The 8,995-nt window shown below is 38.6% G+C and overlaps 1 non-coding gene across 1 annotated transcript; it reads left to right on the top strand.

Annotated features, from left to right (window-relative positions):
- The first annotated feature begins 8,609 nt into the window (after window positions 1-8,609).
- Window positions 8,610-8,683, top strand: TRNAI-AAU (transfer RNA isoleucine (anticodon AAU)). Its single transcript has one exon. It is a non-coding gene; the product is annotated as a tRNA-Ile (tRNA).
- The last annotated feature ends 312 nt before the right edge of the window (window positions 8,684-8,995 follow it).

Here is an 8,995-nt window from a genome sequence, read left to right as displayed (position 1 = left end):
TCCTTTGGGTAGGGGGGAGACTTAGGTTTGCTTATTTATTTATTTATTTATTTATTTATTTATTTATTTTAAAGGAGGCACTGAGGATTGAACCCAGGACCTCATGTATGTGCTCTACCACCTGAGCTATACCCTCCCCCACGAAGCCTTCCCCTCACTATGTTTCTGTAGTTTGTAAGGATGGCCATTTTGACGGCTGTGAGGTGATACTTCATTGTAGTTCTGATTTGCATTTCTCTGATAATTAGCAATATTGAGCATTTTTTAACCACTACATATAAAAATACATAAAAAACAAATTTATTCTATATACCACAGGGAACCATATTCAATGTCTTGTAATAAGCTTTAATGAAAAAGAACATGAAAATGAATATATGTACATATATGCATGACTGGGACATTATGCTTCATACCAGAAATTGACACATTGTAACTGACTATACTTCAATTAAAAATATTTTTTTTAAAAAAAACAGTTTCCATAAGGAAAAACAAACAAACAATACCACAAAACAAAGCGAGAAATAGTATACTAACTTCAGGGTACGCTCAACACAGGGGTCTTTATTCTGATAGCGTAGCATTCCAACTCAGTGTCTGTGACTTGATTGCTTATTTCTGCCTAGAGAGCTTTTGATTTTGTGTTGTGTTGTAATGTCTTTCCCAGAGGTAGAGTTCAGTTGTATCTTATTACTGTCAGTGATTTTCTAACTCACCTCCAGACTGGTAATTACCATTGTTCCCTGCACAGCATCCACATAAAGAAAATATTTCCTATCACTATTGCTGAATATACTGCTCTCTAACTGTCCCTTTGGGAAGGAAGAGACTGGTAAGTTTTTCTTTTTTTTTTTTTTCCTTCACTTACAAGAGTAAATCTAAATTACAAGCCAAGATAGCTTTCACTGGAAGTTTTATAACGTTAAAGGACTCTAGGCATTTATTTCAATTAGTTCCAGAGCAAATAGTCTACTTTTTATTTACCTACCATTATTTATCTTATAATAAAAATACTCCACTGAAAAGAGTATAAATATGAATATTTAAATGCAAGAAAAATATTACAGACACCAATTATTTTATTTAATTAACTTTTTAACTGAATAAATGTTAATTGTTTCAACATTTCACGTTATATCCTCTCTGTATTAAAAGTTCAAAAGATGTTTATAATAAGAATTTTGTATTAGAGACTGTGATTTAGATAAGAATATAGACAGTGACAGTCTCTGAACCAGAAGCTTAAAGCCTAATAGAGGATTCAGACGGGCGGAAGTAGTTCTATTGTAAGTGATAAGCGCAGTTAATAGAGAGAAATAAAGAGTGCCATTGGAACACTACGTACCAGAAAGTAATCACAGATTTCAAAATGCATGTCAGCTGCTGCGAATCTGGAAGGGAGGCGTGGGAACTAATCAGGCAGGAAGAGCTGATACTTGAGCTAAAGTGGAGTCACCTCTAGCATCTGCTCCAAACCTAAAACAGTAACGAATGCAAGTAATTATGCGTGGTCTCTGTTAAAAAAAAATAAAGGAGATCCTATAGTCTACCAAAGTCAAGAGGAGCCACTGAAGGATGGGAAAATGACAGGGTTCACTTGGAAAAGGAAACCACAACTCAAAAACACACGCATGGCAGTACTTCTACTGAAAGAGATGCCAGAGAATGTTTAGGGACAGAAATGGTGGATGCCCGGCAAAGAAAGTGACCCAGAGTCAAGGGTTACAGTTGGATCGGGAAACTGATCCCCCAAAGCCTGCACATAATCTACCAATTCGGAACAAGCCGCAGCCAGCAAGGGTGTGTGCCTCTGGGGAGGAGCAGGGAATGGGCTGCAGACGCGCAAGTTACATCCCTGGTGGTTGGTAACAAATGGAAGAGGAGAAACCACCCAGCCTGGGGCAATGAGCTACCCAGGCACAGAGGACACCCTTCCCTGCCCCCCTCTAACTAAATATGTGACTCTCTCCCACTCGCCATTCTCACTTGGGGCTAGGATGTTTCAAAATGTCAAGGAGTTTTTAAAATATCTTGGGGAAATCCCCCCAAAATCCTGGGACGCTTCTGCTACTGTCATATGTCATTTTTTTCTCTTTCAAATTGAGCGTGTGAATCGATAGACAATACTGAGTATGCACTGTGTTTCCTATCGCCCCCTCCGAAGGGGTGTGTGACGTACTGGTGAACAACGTGAATCTGGGGTTGACACACTTGGGTGTCAAATTTCACATTTTCTGCTCTCTAGCTAAGTGACTCTGGATGACTCACCTACTCTCATTTTCACCAACTCTGAAACGAGATTAATAATAACCAGTTTGCCAATCTTCCATGACATCTATATCAGATATATTTAAAGCACAACGGCACTGGTATATAATATATAATCCATGAATTGCTATTATCAGAATCCATTCTCTTTTTAAATCCAGCGTATTTTAAAAATGTTTTTACTTTATTTTATTTTTTTAATGGAGAGATTGGAGATTGAATGCAGGACCTCGTGCATGCTAGGCATGTGCTCTGCCACTGAGCTATTTCTCTCCCCTAAGAATCCAACCTTCATTAACAATTTTTGAAAACCAATATTTTAGAGGTTGTCTGCATTCACACTTTTAAATTGTATTTTTCACTAGATAGTGGTGATAGCGCTTCACTTGACTATTTCCAAAATGGATCCCTAACAAAAAGTCTGAAGAATTCATTTATCACTGGATAAAATGACACAGAATTACCAGTAGAAGAAAACCCAGGGGATTGTAGCTTCATACCAAACACTTAAGGAACTCTCAAAAAAATCTAAACATTTAATGTGTAAATAGTTTTCAAAGTATTCACTATTTTTTTAAAAAAATTTTTCTTGAGGAACTTTTATTTGTATTTTTCATAGAGAAGTTACTTGTAAATTCTTTAAGTAAAGTTACTTTTCATTAACACGTGTGAAGATTTTCCTGTGTGTATGTGTGTGTGTTCTCGGCTATTTCTCAGAGTAGAATTAGCATTCCCTGAGGAGACAGATTTTGTTGTCATGATTTATGTGTAAGTCATACTTGCCTCTCCCTGAGTTTGCCAAACATACTGTTTCACAGAAAGTAGACATTTGACAAATAGTTGTTACAAAGTGTTTTTGAGCCCAACCAGAGATGGACCAGCGCTTCATAGTTGTTGCTTTTAACAGTTTATAACGGGATGCTAGACAGACGTGTTCCTGACGTAGGCTGGCTCTTTGTTTTGATTTTCCTTTATTCAATGAACAGACCAAACTCTACCCAACGACTTTGCTGGAAAATGTATATTGATGAGGTGTGTTTTCATCCTCTTATACCAAAATCTATTTTTTGAGTGAAAAGATACTCTAACAATGGAACAATTTTATGTGCATACACCTGGGACTTTAAGTGATCACCTGCTGATATTTATTTTAAATATTAGGTAATATACATATTATATATAATATATATTCTCCCTCTCTCTATATATATGTGTGTGTGTGTATACATATATATATGTATTCCTTAAGCTTATGTTATAATCCCTCAATTCTGTGACCATTGGTATATTTTGCAATCTCTGCAAACAATTTTCCTGTCTTCTCTGGCAACTCCAGACTGTACTGTAGAATCATCTTTTCAAGACAGTCTTTTCCAAATTCCCCTCAAACTGAGTTCTGAACCCTGCCTACCACCACAATCATTAATAGCAAAGTTCTCATCCAACAGTACTCACAGGTCCGCTTGTTCCCATACACCTCTTATTAATCAGATCATTCCTGAGAGTGGTACCAGTAGACAGTAGAATTAAATCATTTAACGTACTATAGGATCTGTTATTCCAATTCTTAGTTATCTTTCTCATCTTTAATTTACATTCCCTTTACTTTATTAAAAATAAACCTTGAAGTTGAGGATCACTGCCACTGAGAAAAGAGAAAGCAAAAGATTTTAGGGAAAATACGGTGTTGGTTTTAAGCTGGAAAGCAGCTTTAAGAGTCAGATTCCCGGAGCTCCCACATGTAAAAAGTTTCAAAGTCATCATTCCTGTAATTACCGTAAGAAAAAGCTAGATATACTGAGAATCAATAACTTTTCTCGGACCCATCAAGAGAACTGAGTTTGTAGGGCCTACTGCCAAAATCTGTAAAAAGTCACAGCCAAGATCTGCTTACCTGGAAAAGGAGCTGTTGGCGATGTAAACAGACAGAACGCTTCAGTGGGCATCTGATGGATTTCTAGGGGCTGCGTGGACGGGAAGGGCAGGGGGAAGCTCCCGAGATGAGTCCTGGAGGGGCCCCCACGCATTCGTGGGCTTGGCCTCGGGAATCCAGCACATTCTCACGGTGGAGATATCAGGAAGATCACCGTGAGAAGTACACAGAGCCTCCTTCACAAAAAGCTGATTTCACACGGAAAATGCATGAGCATTTCCGGTTGATAAGAGATGTTCCGCTCACTCTAGCCCCCTTCAATTTTCCTTTTTCACCTAAGCAGGGAAGAGCATCATCAAAATGGGGAAGAAAGTCAAGTGATGAGGTTGGGAACACCACAGATGGAGAAGGAAAGAGGGCCAGAGGAAAAAGCCTACACACTGGAAAAGCACCAGCAAAAGCCATAGTCCTAAGACACAGACCTCCTGCAAGGCTAGAATGTATTTCGGGAAATACAGATGAGCCTATTGTTCCACACCTTACCTCCCCACCAACAAGTCTTCAGGGGATTATTTAGGGGAGCCCAAAGTCAAGAGAAAAGACAAAAGCAAGGACTCTGAATAAACGTGAAGCTTCTGGAACTTATGGCTACAGCAAATATTCAAAGCAGTGCACCCCCCTGTCCAGGGCTCAGGGCATCTGGGATCTGATCAATGGCAAAGTTATGGCCCCAAGAGGCAGTGATGCACAGAGAAGCAGCCTTTCACAGTATGAGACTATTCAGTATGAGACAGTTACGTCACAGGGGCCACCGTGCAGAACAGGAGGAGGGCGGGGGACCTCCTGGACAAGATGGGGGGCCAAAGAGGGGGCTTGTGTGTCCGGGTGATGCGTTTCAGTCAATAGGGATCTTATGGCATGTCAACGCCATTTTTCACCCTCCAAGTTTTCCTTCTGTTGTTTTCATTTTCATTCTATTGCTATGTGAAATTTTCAATGAATTCTTATTATTTACACATGACATTTATTTAGATGTCCTCACATTATTTATCGTTTTTTGAGGTACCTCTTTTCTTCACGCATTTCCCTAATGTCATACAGATGACTTTCATTGTGCCTTAGCAAGCCCCTTTTATGTTCCCCTCATTATGGCTTCGTTTCTGAGAAATGCACTTTGTGTTTGTGTGTCTGAGTATTAACTTATCACGCTTCCATTTTTGGAAAGTGGGTTTGCTGCATTTTAGACTGGCACTGATTCCCTTTAAACACTTTGAACATGTCATTCATTCCGCTGTAATTTTATCTTTCATCCTTACTGTCTCTCGTTTGAAGATAACGTGTCTATTTTTCCCCCGGTTCTTTTCCATTTTTTCCTTTGTCACTAATTTTGAGAAGACTTAAGAGAAATTGCCTCTGTGTAATGTCTCTTTGTATTTATCCTGGTGAAGGCTGTAACACTTTTGAGTCTAAGAATTAAAGTCTATCATTATTAGTTCTAGAAATATTCAGTAGCTATCTCTGCAAATACTGTTTCTCCTCCATTTTCCCTTTTCCTTCTAAGACTATAATTATATACTTGTTACACGTTGATTCTTTCTGTATGTTCTGTATTTCTCTCTCCCTCTCTAGTTTTTTTCTCTGGACAATTTCTACAGATATATTTTCAAGTTAACTAACCTTCTCTTCAGCTATGTCTAATATTCTGTTTAACCTATTTATGAAGTTTTTAATTTCACTTATTGTACTTTCCAGGCTGAACACTTCAATTTGATTTTTATTTCTACACCTACCTGAAATGTTAGACACTGTTCTCTATTTTCTTAAACATATTTTTCACAATTTATTTACAATCTGTATCTAATAACTAGTAACTGGAATGTCCAGTGACTGTGTCCATGGGCTGCTTTTTTAAATGATTTTATCTTTAGTCATTTAATGTTATTGGTAGTTTCCTTTGATTCCATGTTAGATTATGTGTGTGAAAGAATGTATACACAGTTTAGGCTCTGAAAAATGCTGTTCTCCTGCAAAACAGATTTTTTTCCTTTGTTTTTGTCAGGGATTAAGCTAGTTATAAATCACCTTAATCCTACCATGGATTGGGTTTATTGAAGGCTGGTTTGCAAACTTTGTGAAGGCTGGTCTATTTCTGATTTTCTAATTCAAAATCACTGCTTGTATGTAACTGTAAATAGCTCGCATTTGATAAGGCCACATCTGTTCTCTTGGAATAGTGTGGCTTCAATTTATGCACAAAATTAATATAACATTATCTGCAACATTTTGGATTAGGTTTTAGGCTCCAGAGAATGCACCAGAAAGGAATTTATTGATTTCGAATTTGAATGACATCCCTCAATTTGTAGTCTATATGATTAAGATAAAAATAATTCAGTGAATTTTAAATGATCTGTCTAAATCTTGTGCGCAACCTGAGGAAGCAGGATGGGCTCTCATTCAAGATCTTGGTTAAGACGCCAAGTTTGATAAAGTCACACACAGACCAAGAGGATAAAAAGTGTTGTTACTCACATAGTGAGGCTTCTGAGGAAAACAGGCCAAATCTCCTAAGCTTGTCTAAAAATTGCTTGAGAGAGAAGGGAAGGAGAAGTAGTTGGGGGCTTTTATTGTGATGAGAGGCTGGGGCTGGGATGAGAGGGCCCTCCTGGGGTCAGAGGTCTGCGGTCTGAATCTCCTGCTGAAGGCAGAGCAGCGAGCACTCAGGTTACCTCTGTGCTGCCCACGCGTGGGGCACAGAGGGAAGAGGGTGGGGTGAGAGTTGAAATCCCTCATCCGTCAAGCATCAAACAATAAAATGAGACCTTTACCACACTGAGATAGACTAAAAAAAAGGTACCCTTAAGAAAACTATAATAGAAAGAACTAAGTTACGATCTCATATAATCTGCTTCCTCCTCCTCTTCCTTCTTTTTGTCTTACTCACACAGCCTTCACTTTCAGCCATGACTCTCCAGTCTCCTGCAAATAAAAAATGATGCTCTGAGCCATGAATCATCTTTTAGTTGCTTTGAGTTTCTTACTAGCTTAGGCGGGATTTTCAGGTTTACTTAGTGCAGCCTTTCATCATAAGCCTTGCGGCGAGTGTGTGGAGGCGCGGGTTGAAGGATCCACGGGTGAACGGCAGTTCCCGTAGCTGGAGCCCTAAAGCTCGTAAGCTGGGAAGGCGGTATTTGCCACTACCTGGCAAGAGACTCAGAACATTGTTTGTTAGAGAGCTAAACCTAGTGCCCCCTGGGTAATGTCTTCCTTGGATAAAAGGAAATGCTTTGAGCTAAGCGACTGGAAAACAATTCATCATCTTTGAACAGATCTCCTATGGTATTTTAAAATGCATGCATTTTGATAAACGCTCTTTGAGGAAATGCAAAACATTTGTAACAGAAGGAGACTGCTCTCTTTGAGCCTTTTCATGAAGGCATCATGTGCGATTGCATTACAGTCTTCATTTCTTGTGCGCCTGTTGAGAATTGAGCTCCTTTACCTTTGGTGAGTAAGCAGACAGGGAGGTAAGGAAGGGGAGGGGGGTTTTAAGAATTATATGTGGGCGGGAAGACTTAAATGGATTTCTATGAACAGCTCTCTCTCCCCAAGGGAAGGCTGAGGATGGATCGAGATGCAGGTTTTATGGTAGGAATGCTTTCAAGTGTGCGATTTCCTCATCCATTCTGAGAGGGCAGAGGTGGCTGTTTTAGTTATTTATTTACTCCTGGTTATTTAGGAGATGGGAACAGAGACATAATCGAGTCAGATTTGCTTGGTTGTTCCTGTTGCTTTGATCCAGAATCTCACCTTGTCTGCTCTTTTAGCATGGGGGAACGGAAACGGTACTTCTGTTCCCTGAGATCTGAGTAACTCATTGCTTTATATGCCGATCAGAGGGAAAATAATGGGTTGGGGAGAAGTGGGACACATTGCATGCGCTGCAGACATTTTCTGCTTCTTAGGGAATTTCTTTAAAACCCTTTCTTACCCCTGGATGAGCTTGTGAACTTGGAACCTCATTTTTTTCTCATTTTCCTCACTGGAATTATGTATTACAAATATCCTCAGACCACTTTTTTCCATTTCTGTTCATAAATTTCTCAAAGTATCCAAAAGTAAAAGGGAAATGAGAAAAGATAAGACCCACAAGTAGATAGTTATAAAATGTGTTTACTTCCGATGTGCCTTGATACCTTTATCACATGAAAATAATTATTATGAACGCAAACCTCGATGAGCGTATACTAAAATAAAATTCTTATGGTTTGGATCAATCCACAAATAAACAAAACGACCCATTCCCCTCATTTCTCGTTCTCTCATGCAGTTTTGATGCAGTGCCTGTAAACCTGAAAGGGAAAATTGAACAAAGAACTCTGACTTTTTACTATGTTGTGTTCCTATCTTGGATATTTGTAGTCATCCACTGTTATCCTTTCGAAACAACACAATTGGCAGAGGGGGAGGGTGTAGCTCAAGTGGTAGAGCATATGCTTAATATGCACAAGGTCCTGGGTTCAATCCCCAGTATCTCCATCAAATAAATAAATAAATGTAATGACCCTCCGCCCGCAAAAAAGTGAAAAAACCTAATTGCCAAATAGATCCTACAGGTGTATTATTAACCTAAATCTTAATAGGAAAGTAATTTAATTCCTTATATGTGACAGATAGTTCTTTTTAAGTATTTACAAAGATAAGATATTGGAGTTGTGTACATTTAATGTAATCATTTTTTCTGACAATCAAGAAAATAAATTATAATTAATAGAGTATTAAAATATAGAAAATAATTTTTGGTAATATTTTAAATTAGAACTTTTTTGCCATAGTATACATTCTGCCTTG

Source organism: Camelus bactrianus, chromosome 30 (genome assembly GCF_048773025.1).
Source record: "Camelus bactrianus isolate YW-2024 breed Bactrian camel chromosome 30, ASM4877302v1, whole genome shotgun sequence".
Classification (NCBI taxonomy): domain Eukaryota; kingdom Metazoa; phylum Chordata; class Mammalia; order Artiodactyla; family Camelidae; genus Camelus; species Camelus bactrianus.
Note: the sequence above shows the minus strand (reverse complement) of the source record. Positions and strands in the feature narration are given on the sequence as shown.